The sequence below is a fragment of the Diadema antillarum genome, unplaced genomic scaffold (assembly GCF_040938485.1).
Source record: "Diadema antillarum isolate AM-2024a unplaced genomic scaffold, OU_Dant_1.0 scf00000151, whole genome shotgun sequence".
NCBI lineage: Eukaryota > Metazoa > Echinodermata > Echinoidea > Diadematoida > Diadematidae > Diadema > Diadema antillarum.
Window position 1 is genome coordinate 1,443,544 of NW_027271040.1, and position 17,228 is coordinate 1,460,771.

Genomic DNA, 17,228 nt, shown 5'->3' on the forward strand with positions numbered 1-17,228 from the left:
CCCTCTCCTTTGACCAACAGTATGAAAGGATGCACGTAGTCGGGATAAGATGCTGGAAAATGTTGATCGCCATGAGCGTGTCGCGCCGAAAAAGCGCCACTTTCCGATGAAAGTGATCACGCCAACGTGTGATTCTCGCCCTCCCGCTATGGGAGCTACCAAAATGCTGCAAGAATCGTGCGGTGTTGCCAAATTCACCCCCGGTGGTGCAAAGGGTATCAATATTTCGTTTGATCATGCTGGTAAAAGAGTAAAAGTTTTTTGAAGAGTTTAAATGCAAAAACTGATATAATTCATTTTTATCAACTGGAGATGTCTGAGATTGAAGCTGCTGAAAAACAAAGAAAATAATTGAAATCAGTGTGATAATTTTCATAATGTCTTAAAGATATTTCTTGTTACATAACGAGTGCAGTATCATTTGAAACGTTTCATTTTTCTCCGTTGTTTGAAGATGACCATACACTAGAATCTCTGAAAATGGTGTTTATCTGCTTTTGCGTTCAAACTCTTCATGTCATTTCAATACTTTCTCTATCATATTATTTTTGGGGTGGTTTAGCAAGCACGAATTATATGTAGTCAAGTAGCAAGATTAAATGGAAGTCAGTGGCATGTACGTAATACAAGACATTAGATTTTCTCTTTAAATTATTTTTGTGTTGAGGAGGGGAGGGCCTGTCCCTAAGAGGGAGATGGCTCTAAATATGATACAATGCATGAATGTATGCCTGGAGTGATATCATAACGGATAGATTTCAAAATGTTTTACCGATTCTATGTTACCCTAGGAACAGAAGTGCACTGAAAATTACAACGAAGAAAAAAAGTCGTAGTAGGAATGCCTTTTTTCTCATCGTCACATTGAGTTTAAACAAAAAATAATAAATTTAGAAATATCCATAAAGATTGAATTTATTTGAGTAACCACCTGACGATGGCATCTTGTTTACAGCCTTTTCCCACCTTTTGGAAGTTTTAGGAAGTTCTGATGCGGAGTAAAGTCCAAAGGCCTCATTTTATGGCAGTGTTCCCCAACTTGTCATGTCGAGCATATCCGCAGACGTAAGACACGACTGCAGTGTATTGCGCCCTCTATCAGATGTTATCAGTAAGGAAGTGAGTTTCACAGCTATTGTGGGGGGATCCGTGATATCGATGGCCTTTTCGCTATGACAGCAGTGCACCAATATTTGGGAGTGGATTGCAGAATCATTTATGAGGAAATGTGTAATGGTTGTCCTCGTTGTCGAAACTCTTCTCAAAAGAGTTTGCCAGGGAGATAAAACTGACTTGTGTCCTCCTGACTGAGTTTTCATGTCAAGTGAAACAAGGAAGGCACGAGTGTACACCATCACTGTGTATTTTGTGTAAAGTGCAACATTTTATGAGTATACGGTTGTAAGTTTTTATGTGTAGTCTGTGAAAAATCTTTTTTTTTTTTTTTTGCAAAACAAAATGAAAATGAAAGGAAAAAAAAAAAGATTCCATGACTGTTAACTTGTACATACACTTGTGATTGCTATTTTGACACAACTACTACTACTACTATTTCTTCTTCTACTATTACTTCTACTACTACTACCACTACAACAGTATGGAGGAGCACAAAACAAAACAAAGGTATAGCATAATTGTAGTATATGCTTGTATATTTTCTCGAATGCTGCTTTAGTGTCTTGAGGGTGAGACAAGAGATTCATTGATAGACTTCAAGCCAGTTTGAGTAACCTGCACATTATCAGGGAGATGTATGTACATTAACTGTGATTGTTGTGAGTGACATATACTGTGTTTATCGGTCGAGCTCAATGCGCGAGTATTTTCTTTTATTCTTTATCAACCATGTCCTTCTTTGAAGTATTTGCAGCAGAGCATCATCACCATGGCAACCGATGTCAACCTGAATCGCTCGCTGCTCGATCTCGATGCATCCAGGTCGAGTTGTCAAGGTGTGCGGCTGCATTTCTCTGAATCCGAGTTTCAGGAGTCACAAAAATTTGAGACTGTGATGTGGAAAGATTTGATCTAGTGATGGCATGGTTACGGAGTCATGCTCCAAGATGATGTTGAATAGAGAGAGAGGGCGCTTCCTTTGCCACCAGGGGGGGCAGATGGAGAGATGGAGCGATTTGAATGAGAGAACAATCCTAGAATGGAACACTCACACGCCTTTACGGACACTGCCACTTTGTAGTAGAAGTCTTTTTTGATGAGTCGTCACTCTGGTGGGGGGGGGGGGGGGGGGGGGGGGGGGCAATGTTTACCCATCCTAGGTGGTATGGTTGGCCATGGCTGGGAGGTTATCATGGGACGCCGATCGTCCCGGCGGGGCTGCACGGAGCTTGGGTCATCCATGCTTCGTGATACCATGTAGAAGTACAGTGCTTTGTTTAGTCATATACCCACGTGCAACCTGCATTAAGTGATATTCCACTGTTGGAAAAAAATACAACAAACAATTTGCCAGCCTTTGTGTGGCATTTGCAATTTGGTCCTTGTTTGCATACTTTTTTTTTTTCATTTGTAAATATAATATGGTGCACGATTATGTTACAACCTGATTGTGGAAAGAAGGAAGAGTAATCCAATCATGTGCACGACCTGTGTTACTCAAAACATTTCCATATTGTACTGTGTTGTCTCTTTGCGTAGTATGAAATGTCATCGTTCTTTATGTTCTGTTATGTTATCTGAAATAGTGGATCGAAGATCTTGTGGGTTTTTTTGTTTTGTTTTGTTTTGTTTCATTTTTTTTCTTGTGTATATGAGTTTGGAAGTCTCTTCTTCTGACGATATATTGATCCTCTGAAGTATAAGATTTATGGGTACATAAATGTAAATTTGATGAATATTTTTGTGGGAACTTTTTTTTTCCAGTGCAGATTGTAGTACAGCAGCACAATGACTGAGCAGTTTTTTGTAAGTCTGTGTAATTTTTTTTTTCAACCAAATCTATTTTAGACGCTTATGTTGCATATTATGTAGTGTTAATCTGGTGTGCGCCGTGATTAGTTTCTGTGTACATGTGACGTCAGGAAATGAAAATGAAAATAGCTGAATGATTGTCATTATTTTCTCTGTCATTATACATGCTGTAAATACTGAAAATTGCTCATATTTACTTATTTCCTCTGACATATTTTTTTTTTCTTTATTTGTGAGTTCAGTTGTGGAGATGAGTATTAAAGTTGTCTGGAGCAGGGTTGCCCAAAATGACTTGGAAAAAAAAAATGTGTATCTTCGTTGATCTTTACAATGAATTTCACAATGATTATGCTTGCAACTGAAAAAAAAAATAAGATTACGGGGATTTATGGGTATGTAAATGTATCTACGTGTAGTAAATATTGAAACCTGACCATGATGTGTACATGCGGTATTACACGTATCTGAGCGCAAAAAAAAAAAAAAAAATCTGTTTATGTCTATTGTGTTGAAAAGGTCGTATATCCAGTCTGTGTTCGTATTTCATCTTACTATCGTGTATTGTTAGGCCCCTTTCTCTCTAGTTTTTTCCCCCAACAAGACGGCCTCTCAAAAAAGAAGCTGTCCGCTTCCGATTGTCCCATCAGTGGGAAACGAGCAGATACTTCTTGGCCAAAATACAGGTTTTGCTTGTTCTCCCGAAAACTCTGATCTATTCCCTTAATCTGATTTAAACAAAAAACAGAAGAAAAAGACAAAAACCCTGCCAAAAAAAAAAAAAAAAAAAAAAAAAAATGAAATACCAGATCGCTGGTCCGGAAGATGATATGTGGTTGTCTTTTCTTGACGAATGTGTAGGGGAATGAACAAGGACTGACTGTTTGTTATATCTACCTCTTGGAGTTAAAGTGGGTTTTGCAAAAATGAAACTAATTGCTTGTATATATTTTTTTAAAATGCATTCAAAGTCAATTTTAGTGAGAGTGACAGAGATATGATTCTCATTTTCTCTGTGTGTTCATTTTAACTTTCATGTTACTTGGTTCCTGATTTTAATTCTAATTCTTACATTTTTTTTTCCCCAAGGGGGAAAAGAGAGGGGGGGGGGGGGGGGGTAAGGAGGAATATTCTAAACATGTTACCCATCAGCTTACTCAGTCAAACTTTAACATATATAAGGTTTAGTTCTTTGTCACACTTGTATTCAAACTTTGGAACATGTGTCATTGTTTTGAATAACTTTTGTTGTTGTTGTTGAAAAGCTAAAGCAGCCTTCTGACAATGGAGTAGGTTGGTGCCATGATTGATCACTATGGGATCAAATCTGTGGAAAATGCCAGTTACATCATATCGAGAAAAGTTGTCGTGATTAAAGACATAGTTGAGGATAAGAAGGTTGTGAAGAAATAATGATAAAAAAAGACTGCAGTGTTATAGTTTGACATGTGTAGCTACTCAGTATTGTGTCGGCTTGGAATCTGATTTCGTCAATGAACACTTTTTATTCCCGCCAAAGCGTCAAAAGTGGTCGGCAAAAAGGTTAGAAGGTTTTCCTATCGTAATGGGCCCCCGCTTCCGCCCCGCATAAAACCGTACGCTGGTTAATGATTTGTACGAGGATTTGATGCCATACCAGAACTATTATACTCTTTCTTTTGCAGTCCCACCATGAAAATGTGTGTGTGTGTGTGTGTGTGTGTGTTTGCATGTTTGTGTGGGTGTGTGTTAGTGTTAAATGGAATGGGGGTGTCATGGAAGCTTGTGGGGGGGGGGGGATGGGGTTGGGATCCAAACTATAATTAGTATTTTTTTTTATGCCTTGTTGAGAAGGCAAGCAACTAGCAAAGTACTGACAGAGAAGGAAAAGGATGGGTTGTACACTATACGTGTTTTTTGTGTGTATTTGCTCGTTTGACAGCAGAAATAAAAGTTATCAAAAGTGAGTTTCCATTGTTTCATGTAACTAAACTTTGCCATGTTACTTTTCAAAAAAAAAGAAAGAAGATACGAGAAAAAAAAAAAGAGGAATCTTTGTTAGAAGCAATTAGCAATGCCATAAACTGTGTGTTATATAGTGATATTTTGATAAGTGCATGTAAATGAGAAGGGATATGTAATATCCCAAGGTATTGACATTTTAAGAGTGTATTGTACAGTAAAAAAAAAATGAATAGAAAATGATTTGAGAGGAAAAACAGAAATGAGTTGGGAGGACTTAATGACGCGATATGACCACACGCAACAACTCATGCTTCAGAAAAAAACAGGAGGGGGTCGTCACCTAAAGCTCGCATCAGTGAGAATGGCAACAGTGACAGATTTTGGCAGAAATATTATGATTCAGACCTGCACGTTTGTGATGGTAAGAGGAAAAAACACAGTATGCGAAAACCACAGGATAAGCTGTGCTTTTGAGGTGTGACAAGAATTTGGAGGGGATTTCTATATTTGTAAGTGGCTCCCGTTGATTTTATTATCTGATGAGTATCTATGTATACATACCAAGTTTAAAACAAAAAAAGTTGTCGGCATAATAAAAACAAAACAAGAAAATATGTGGTGTGTGTAAGTTGGTTGTGAAGACTACTCACATTTTATGATGTCACGTGTGAACGCTCTATCAAGAAAACTTCAAGAAACTTGCACATGGCTTTTCTTTTATAGCATAGATAAAAGAACACTTTTCAGAAAGCAGGGACAATATGTCAGCAGCAAGCCGAAGGTGTGTGTACTTTTCATAAAAGGATGATGTTTTTATGGAATTCTCTTTGTTTTCATTATGTTGTTGCCCATATATGACATCAGGAACTGCAGTAGTCTTCTCAACCAGTGATGAAACACCGAAAATGTAAAAATTCATAACTTTTCAACGGATTGTCTGATTTTCCCTAGCTGATGTGCTCTACTGGTATGGCTGCATTCACTCAATCCACACATATATTTAAATTTCATATCCCTCAAATGCAACACAGTGCACATCCCGTTATAAGGGAAGTCCTCGGGGCCAGTAGTTTTCATTTGTTTCATCATAATTTTGTTATAGCTGAACAGTATGGCGTATAAAGATATATCGATAACTTTTGGACCTGAATTTTATTTCGTTATTACAAATATTTTGTTATAACCACTTTCGTTATGATGGGAGTGCACCATATTGCAAACCCAGGACAACAATGTACAGATCGAAACACTGCAGGAATAACTCAACAGTTTGCCTGTTTACAAGTGTACACCTCTACAAGTATACAACAGAGAATAGAGCATGTTCAACTGTTGTTTCTAATGGTCATATTAGGTTTGCTTATGCGCAGTGAAACACTGGTAAAAGTCTAATTGAACATATGTGACCGTGCACCTCAAAACGAACATAAAGTCGCACACATTGATTTTGCGTGAGGACTGAAAATAAGTGAAATGGGTCAACCTAGCCGAACTTGAATTTTTCATATTTTCTGAAAGAGCGGGTCTTCTTTTACATTATGCTAAAATTTGGTATTATAAAACGGGCAGGAATTTCTCTTTTTTTTTAGCAGTTTATCTCAAACACTTTTGGTAGAATAGTGTGATTAGGTGTGTCTTTAGAATCCCTTTTTCATTTCTGAAAAACCGTGTCCACACTCTTCACTTTCAACTCTAATAACTTTTGAAATGATAGTGCTACTGTTTTGAGAGTTAGCATTAATTATGAACAGAATGTGTTAATGAGGCATGCTTAATTTCAGTTTAATCTGATAATCCCTTCATTGTTGTTACTCTGGTGGTTTACTGCCTGTTTTTTGTCCCATTCATCGCACAGCCAGCACGGTTTGGTAAAGATTAAGCGCTTGAATAGACACTGTATTTCAGAGCATCTTTTCTCAGTTCACACTTTTCCTGAGTTTGTGCTTTCTTTCAAATATTTAGATAGGTTAGGAGAGTCCATTTGATTTGAGTTATACATCATTTTAAAGCTTAAAGTCTGCTCTTTCAGAATATGGTCTTAACTAAAAATTCATGTCTGGCGACTTTTTGTTTGTTTTGAGGTGCAGAGTCACATATGGCAAGAAGGTACTGGTACACCTACCTGTATTTCAAGTTTCACTAGTTCTCATTAAACAGTGACGTCCATCGCACCCACATGTGCAATAGAGGAGGTGGAAATTACCAGTTCACCATCACTTTTTGAAATTTGTAAACAAATGCATCACTTCACTATTTTCACATCAACATTTTCCCTTTGTCATATTTGTTCAAGATCACAAGCGTAGGTCACTCCACATAACATCCATTTTATCTTGTCGCTGTCGAGACATGACCACTATCCAGCACGCTGGAAAAGAAAGGGACATACTCATCGCCTTTTTTTTTTCTCTCTCTTCACTTGTAGAAGACCATCATTTAATATCCACACTTTAAAAATGGAACATTTGAAAAAAAAAGGAGAAAGGTGTAGGGTACATTCATACAATGCCCTGATGTCAGGAAGATAAAAATAACAATGCTGATTCCAAGTATTCCGTTCTGCCACAATCACCCAAGCGGAGGGCGAGATACACAAGATTAAAAGGCACTGTCTGAAGGTGTATGGCAGTGACCATTTTCATGTTTACTATCAAAATGTCCATTAATCACCATTAAAAAAAGAAATACTTATACTGCCTGTAAGAAAATGATTTCAAAAGATTACTGAATACACATTGCGAATCAAAACAGAGACATACTTCCTGTGTTCTATTCCACGACTAAGAGACAGGAAAAGATAATACAGACTTTTAATATGCCACCAACCAGGATTTGATTTAAACGAGAAAATACATCAAACCCCGTCATTATGAGTTCAGACTTTGAGCAAGCTTCACAAAGAAGGCAGTTTAAAGACATCATGACCCAGTGACTTACAGAATACTGTGACATTTGTACAGGTGTACTCCTGCCATATATATTGCAAGTCTATGTTTTGTTTTGTTTTTATTTGTGTGTGTGATTCTGGACGTCCGGACAATACAGCAAGTGGTTAGATTCACTATCGTGGAATGCAATACTGAATGGAGAAATGTAAGCGTGTATGTTGCATTCATGTCAAGATCAGAGTTGATTATTACATACACTCGCGAAATTAAGGAACATAAAAACTCTGGGAAATATATGGCATATACAGTCGTTCTGTAGAGTGGACTGCTTCTTTTGTAAACAAAAAATTCTTTTATGTTACATTACAATGCTCTGCTTGAGAAGTGTCGCTGTTGAGTTGAATCTTAGGAGTAAAAAGTCGAAAGATACACATTTCAAAAACAAACTTACTTATGGGGCACTACATCATCATAGCAAAATAGACAGACATGTATGGCATGTTTGTAAACTACTAGACAAGTACCAAGAAGAATTTAGGACGTGCTACCTCCAACATTGCACAAAATCATCGCTTTCAGGACATGACAAATTGTGTCTGCACTCGAGTCTGTACATGATTATCTACACACATCTTCATATCCTCAGCAGACTACTATTGTAAACAGGGAAATTTTTGCGGTACATTAATTTTTGGCATATTTCACTTTCCTTTTGGCTGGTGCGAATTCTAAAACTCGTGCAAATATCTTCACAATTATCTTTACACATTTTGAATGGGTTGACAATGGCGCAGCCCGAATTCAAGAACCTGCAAATATGTTTTTGAGCTGCTCAGCGTGAAAAATTAATCACGCAAAAATATCAACGGCTACAGTATAAGAAACAATGACTGTCCATAAATTGTACCAACTAGTGCAACGTGTTACTGGCAAACATTAAATGCAAATATTGTAAGGTGTGGAAGAAGAAACTCCATAAATTTTGCACTTGAACATTTTTTTTTTTTTCTGAACGAAGGCACATGCATACTCTCAAAACACAAATCAATAATGATATACATTGGTGTTTGTATACTGCCGTCTCATTTGATGAAAGTTTAAGGCTGGCTCGTTTGCCAATGAAATGGAAAAACCCAATTATATGAGTGTTATTCGCAACATATGGTCGCCTCAACTCAAAAGCCAATGGGCAAATACATATACATAGTAGATGAACAGTAGATTTATAGACATCAAGACAATTTAGTGCAATTTATGGCAATTATCACTACCGAAAACACATGCATTTATGTCAGAATGTACATTGTACTCTTCAGTATGAGGGTTATCACAAAATACCAGGATTTTAACTGTTTGAATTTAATAGGAAAACTGATCCTGCTGATCCTGACATGGACGTTGCACATTTCACAGAACACGTTTGCCCCCTTGAAGAGAGCAACTTTGTGAATTACATTTGCTTTGTTCTGTTTTGTTTTGTCTTTTCAACAAATGCAAGTGATATAGATATACATGATGAATCTGATATTGGATGAAACAACCAGTACATCTCTGCAAGTCTTGGATAATCTAGGAGTCCAGAGAGATCTAATAAAGCAAAGCTTAGTTTGCATAAATCAACTGCTTCCTTTGATGTTTGTTTGTTTTTATCAATACACAGTATTTTGACAAAAGTGAACATAATCAGAGGTAAAATACATACATATATATAGAGCTGGTATACACACACCTGATATGCAAACGATCCTCATATCATGGTTGCTTCATGTAGCATTTCAGTGAGTGTCAGAACACATCAGCCCTGGCTTATAATTGTGACATATTATAGCTGAAGCTCATTGAATATATACTGTATACGCCAAAAATTTCGTGAGGTTTTCATTTTTGCGAATTTCGCGAGTCAGGCGCTATTTGCGAAACTAAAGACACAAGAAAATATCGACTCTGATTCCAATGCAAATGTGATGTACGCGTGTACACTTCTCCGTTCAGTACAGGAAATTTAACCACTCGCGAAATCGTTGGGAATTCCTGCTTCACAAAAATTTAGACTCGTGAAATATATGGCGTATACAGTAATTGATGCGTATGAATCACAATCTTGTGTACTTGGTTGAGATCCTCCTATGGTTTTAACTTGAGGAAAAGTAGAACAGTTTTTTTAATAGTAAGCTGACAGTACAAGGTGTGTTCTTTATTTTCTGAAACACTTTGAACATGGCACTCCTGACGTTCACACCAGCTATTGGCGTGAGCACGGTCGGGTCCACACAGCACATGCTGCAATGAGGCCCTGCCTTTATTATGAGACAACTACTCGGGTTGTACATGTACATTTACAAGCTGATCATTCAAAATGATCTCAGATTAAAACCATCGTTGTGACATATATACAAACACGCAGACACAAATCGCATGGTCTCTGATATTTCCCATTGAGACAAGATTTTTCTAGTCTGAATGGGGGAATGTTACAGGAAATGTTCGATATCTTCCTACATGAAGACTTTACAATAGCTGCATTCACACACAGTAGTTATGGGATTTTACATGGAGTTACTAAAAAATTGATTTTATTTGCCATTGTTCACACACGGCAAATCAAAAAAACAAAACAAAAAAACTACAGAGTTCACTTTAATTACCAATATTTCAATGAAACAAAATGATTAAGGATTTCTACACAAAGACATATCCATCCAACAATTTGTTGACTTTAACATAGTGTTTATCCTGAATGCAATGATTTCAACATTTACTGATATGTAATTTATCAATATCAATGCTAAATTAGTCCATTTTGCACTTTTATGTTTTAAAAACAAGCAATAAAACATTAGGCCTATCACTGCACGAAAGATGTTTATTTGCATATTATAATACTACACACCACTCACACGCATTGATTGTCATTCTAAGTGTGGGCAAGCTTTTAATAAGATTATTCAAAGCAACAAAATTAATGCACAAGAATTTAGTTGGCAAAAATTATTAACGTTTTGATTATGCAGAAATAATGAAAAACTTTTTTTAGAGAACATATATAGTTGAATATTTCAGTCATTCATCAGAAAATTCACATATGATTTTCATTACAACAAACCGAGAGTAATTTTTCGAAAAGTACTGAACAAATAGGCCACAATGGGTCTATTAGCTAACAATGAAAGACATCTTGATTCGTAACAGATATGATTTGATTAGTTATCTGTACAAGTCATTAAATGACATTGACACAACTGAAATTAGTAATCAGCTTCAACTGCAATAAACTCTACACATTCATAAATGCTGATCACAGGATCTCTACATCCAAATTGCAACAAGATGTGCACAAAAAAGAAAAATATGTTCAGTCACATCAGGACTGAAAAAATAAGTGCAGGATGCATAAAAAACAAACTTTAATCAAATATTCATAAACTTCATCTCTAGTGTATCATCTGCAAAGAAATACATTTCATAGAAGGACGTTTTCCTTTACACTGAATATCATTACTTGGCAATGTGTTGAATGAGATGGTGATATGTTCCTTAAGTGGCATATATTATCATGTATACTTCTGGTATCTATCTATATGCTATCTACAGACATATAATCATATTATATACAAACACACATGAATACAAACACAATAATGTATGTGACTCATCACCACAGTACTCTGATAATGTTGCAGACGCTGTAAGGGAAGAATATGTACAATTAATTAATTTGCATGGAAAATTGAATTTTGTTTTTAATTCAAACTTGAGGAGTAATAATTTTCCATCTCCTGCCTGTATACATTATAAACATAAATCATATCTTATATCACTATGGTGTTTTAACATGACCCATTGCATTCATGTGCCTAATCTTATGTACATTAGATTTCACTGGTATATCTTCTAAAGTGTTGATATTTTCAATCAAAATCACCATATATTTTCATACTCCTCAACTCTATGGTTCGCAATGTTATCAGCATAACATGGTAATAAACATATACATTATATATATAGGCATACAAAAATAAGTTGTATTTTTAATAACATTTATATCTATAACCATGCTTAACAGTCAAGTTTCACAGTATAGTCAACAAAGAAATTAGGTCTTTGATGGCTGGACAAATAATAACATCACTTTCTATGATTGCACAGTATACCCTTGAAAATTGAGGGTTCTCAAGCAATTAAGAGCACGAAAATACAGCACATTTATAACATGATAAAACGGCCCCCACATTAGCCCTCCCCCCCCCCCCCACTTTTTTTTTTTTGGGGGGGGGGGATAATATATAGGAATACATAGGGTTTAACCCCTTGGGGCCCCAACTTAAAATAAAAATAAAAAAACAAAAAACAAAACGGAAGTGACACCAGAAATATATACTGGGCCTCCACTTTTAAAAATGTGGCACTGGCCATGTATGTATGAAGGCATTACACGAGCTAAACCATGAGATCTGAATCATCAATCAGGAGGAGGGTGCGTCCCACCTCTAATGGGATATAAACTTGTAAGTTTATCATTTTTAAGCTGTAAATTGTGAATACGACATAAAATATCAATTACGATATTTTGGCACATTCCCATTCTTAAAAATAATATTGCCTGAAAATTTAACTTTTGTGGGGGGGGGGGGGGGGGAGGGGTTATTTTTGGTTGATTGTCTATGAGGTATGAGATGGAGCTCCTCAGGCATGCGAGTGTGAGAAAGATCCCTGAGGCTTGAGCCTCACACCTAATGCATTAGACTTGGTAGGTTTATAATGTTACAAAACATTCAAAAGTTTGATACAGGGTGCAGTATTGGCCACACCCAGATTAGACTTTCTTATAGTTAATCATGTCCATCAACCACTGAACTAGCTCATAGTGCAGCGCCCATGACAATACTACTTTAAAGCAAGATATTTTCGAATCATGAAGTTTTTACGAATTGGAGCCAATGACCGATTTTCACGGCATGAATTTTTTTTTGCAGATTGCCACAGGCTTTCAAAGCATATCAGTTTAGACAAGAACTATTGGTTGCATTTTTGATTTCGCTAATCTTGGCTCTTGCGAAGATTGTAAAATGAAAAAGCATTTAAACACTTCTGGTTTTAAGGGATATTGTCCATTTCACACACATATACAAAGTAGACAGAAAGAAAATCTCTGGAGACTTTGACATGAAAACAATGTGCTGTTAAAATCTAGTGGTACTAGTAGCTTGCATATTTACATCATGCATGCATAGACAAGAGAGTGGATGACTCCCCAAACGTCCAAACAACATTCATTTTATGTCTGTAAGAAAGGCCATATCAACGCATATTCAAAATTTTCAAAAATAAGGCAAATATGAAATGAATATCTTACTGTGAAACCTAGTAAAAAAAGGCAGTAAACATCAGTTTGAAACATCAAGTGTAGAGTTAGTGAACTCAGCTCACATACCATTCCCTTCAAGTCATCTGTAAATGACATATTAGAGTGCTTTACTCATTCTGCAAAATTTAACCCATTCCACACTGGGTTTTGAAACCACACAGACTTAATACACAGGCCACCAGGTTCCCATATGGAACGGGTCAAGAGAGGAGAAAGCAATGAGGCATTGTAAAGACAGCTAAAGAAATGATTATGACTATCTGCTTGAAAAATCCCCACTTCAAGGTTCACAGTCCTGAAGATTCATCAATAGTCATTGGAGAAAGATGGTAAAACCTGTGTGCATGAGCACTACACAAAAGAAAAGTGAGAATTATTTCAATTCTACAGAGTAAAAAAAAGACAAGAAAAGAGACTCTATACTAGCAGTTACAGCAGTGATATGCCTTTGCTTGCATATATCGCTCTCATGCACAGCTTGAAAAGCGCTAACTTTGCCATCGTTGTGCTCCAACTCTTAACCCATTGAAGACGAGTCACGAGTATACTCAGGCAGGTGTCTATGGGAAATATGTGTGTTGTAGCAATATCAGCCCGTCCTCAACGGGTTAACTGATGAACTGAAGTTTGGCTCTCTGACACAAATCAATTTGTCAGAGTAATACAAAGCTATAGACATCCATCCTGCCCCAACCCAAATCCCAACTTCCTCCTCAAACCACATCAATGGATTCTGCTGTAACCTTTGAAGTGCCCACACTCCTTCACAGTCTTCCTCTACTGTACACCTGCCAAGTTTTTCTTCTGTATTTGATAATCCCAACTTGCAAAGAAAAGCAAGCAAAGGCTACTCAGAGTAGAACAATGAGCATCAGTCAAGCAGCAGGAATTGTAATGGTATTAAATGCAAAAAGGATTAGGGGGATTAGGTAATCTCTATTCACTGACAATTAGTTTCCAGACAGTTAGCTGTGGCCAACTGGCAAAGAAAGCTCTCCAGTGTGCTTGGCCCAATTGGTGAACAACGCACATTAATTAGGGCTTAAGGACTGTACCTAACACCCATTTTATCCTCATCGAATGAATGCACTTCAAAGAATAATGGGGAATAACTGTGTCGCACGAACACCCAATCTTCGGAAGATGGGTCATTGTGAACCAAGGAAGGCCATATTATCATATTCATGCTTTCAATACCTTAAAAATCTGTCTATTTGTCTGAGCTTTGTAAGAGCTGGTTTGTTTACAAGTAGGCATTGTTCTATGTGAATGCATTCCTATGGATTTATCAATTGATGGTTCACACATAGATGGACTTAATGGAATGGTTTAGTCGGTATCATTTCTATAGTCACTGGCAGCTAAGTGACACTTTTGACAGGAGCAATCCAGATCTTAAATAATCATCTTTACTGTGATACACTTTGCCTTTTCATGTCCCCTGTGATTAGATTTATTGAATATAAATAACTGAGAGGGCAAATCATTGTATTGCGTGAACAGTGATCACTATGTATCATTACTTTAAATGGACGGTTGAAGGCATATTCATGTACCAGTATACACGTAAATATATATGGGCCATGACGCGAGAAAAGGGCCCTTAGAGCCGCTGCGTGCAAACGCCACAAAACGGCGCAGAAGTTTGACAAAGCAATACGCACAAAAAGAGATCAACTAGCTAACTGTGCACACATGCATAGACGCATCAAAAAGTGACAGGATTTGGACAAAACATGTTTTTTTAACGTCGTAATTGGAGCATTTAGGAGTGGAATTTTAGAAAGAGGCCTGCATATCTATTATACATCAGAGTTCCTCCTACAATGTGGAGGTGAAAAATCATTTTCAGTATTTAATGCCCTAAGGGCCCTTTTCTCATGTCACGGCCCATATGTACAAGTGTATGAGTAAAAAAAAGGAAAAGAAGGAGTGATGTGCAGATAGGCAGATTGGGTGGACATTAATTGCTAATATTTCCATTTAGGGTGGGCTAAAGGTGATTGACAAATCACTATTAACAGTCTACAGATGTGAACTGCTTTTGGAGGTATTGTTGAGATCCTGAGGGGTATAGCATCAGGAATGCCCCGCATACAATGTATATTAAAGTAGTCCATAACTGTTTAATATACCAACTAAATATGGATTGAATTTTACCTGGTCAACCACCCTCGTGCTGTAGCCAATTCACACAATATAATATTGTGAATAAATTGTCTGTGCTGCCATGGATGTTTGCATTGTAATCACATCAAACAATTCAAGGTCACCTCTTGTGCTATATGGAAGCCAAGCATTTACAGTACAATCCAATGTACTTGTGTATACCCTCTACGAATTACGAGAGGGCTGTTCAGTACTGTGGGGTGGTATAATACCATGGGGCAGTTTGGGTACCTATACGGCTGAAAACAGCTGTCGAATTTATGCCCCTAATTTCAACTAATCAGAATCAAGGATTCATCGAACAAAATACATGTATGTCACTGTAGCCAATACTAATCAACTTTGCACTGTGCAATAATCTAAATGTTTGTATGACTGCACCCACACAAAGCCAGTACCCTCACTATTACTGTATATTGTAGCTGAGTAGCATTCATCACTGACTCCTTGCTCTAAATAGTCACCACTTTCCTGATAAGGAAACCGAAAGACTCTTTGCAGGCACTTTCAGAGGAGATGAGAAATGTTAAAACTCTTGACGGGTTTCCCCTTTCGAAGCAAGGACGTAATTAGATATACTTCACGATGAATGACACTTCATATAATATCAATGCCATCTATAAACTAGATTGTATTTATGACTGCAACACACAATGTACAATAACAACTGAAGATCGATATCGGGCCAGTTGTATACTACACACAGGGTCTAAAACACATAACCACTGCTGTGTATTTTTTTTTTTTTTTTGGGGGGGGGAAGGGGAGGAGGGGGTTCTTCTTCAGTTTTGATGCCATCAAACTGATTCAAATTGATATTCCATAGTCAACATAATTCTCCTCAAGTATTATGTTTTGCTATTTCCATGGCTATTTGCATTGTTTTGAATAGACCAAATTTCTTACCTATGAGATTTGTGTGCTATATGTATGTCTAACAGGACATTAAAATGGTTTTTACTGTGTCGGTTGCTTCATTGTTCAGTTACATGGCAAAATTGACCATGAAAGATTCTATAATCAGGCCACTCCAAATTTTCTCCAATTTCGACTTTTTGTTCAATTTTCTGTTGGCAATCAATTGCAAGTACAGTTTTATCCACTGTTTACTGCTACCATCTTCCTACAGTTTCGACTGATTTCTATGCATACTTAACTCTGCTTTCATTGTTTAAATGCAAAATAGATGCATTAAAAAGTGAACTTCAATGGATGTACATTGTTATGGAAGTAAAATGAAGTTTCAACATGATACCATCCCAGAAGTTCAATGCACTGGCCAACTCTTGAGCACTTGACGGATAAAAACGGAAACAATGGCTATCACAGCAAACAAAGCTCGTTGAATCCTGGCAGGAACTCTCTTGACAGAACTTTGCATACTGGGAATAAAGGTCACAATTTTCCCAGCATTTTTAAAACCTCTCAGTAATTAAAGGTGCCTTTGATGTGTGTGGATGCAAAGAAAAACGAAAGTGGTAGAATGACGTGGAGCATGAGTTTTCTGTGTGCTTAGAAAAAGAAAAGTGACTAAGTACTTGTATATAGCACAGCAAAGCAGATGGTACCCTCATGGTACATTTTTTTTTCAAGTATCTAGTTGATAGCTGATAACTGGACAGGTCATAGCCGTCCTGTTGGAGTTGTCACCTGTCCAGTGTGTCCACCTGTTTAAGTGGCCATTGCAAAAGTCACCCAGAGAGACAGAGAGAAACATGTTAACCCGTTTCCTACGGGAACCTGGTGACCTGTGTATTTAGTCTATGGGGATTCCCGAATCCAGTATGGAAGAGGTTAAAAGGGGGCCTGTCCATCTCTTCTACCAGCCATGATGAATCTTGAGTAATAAACTTGTTTCAATTCTTACTGTTTTTAATAAGGGCTATTAACCAAAGTGGTGACTGAGATTACAAGAGATTGACATTTACGACAGTTTC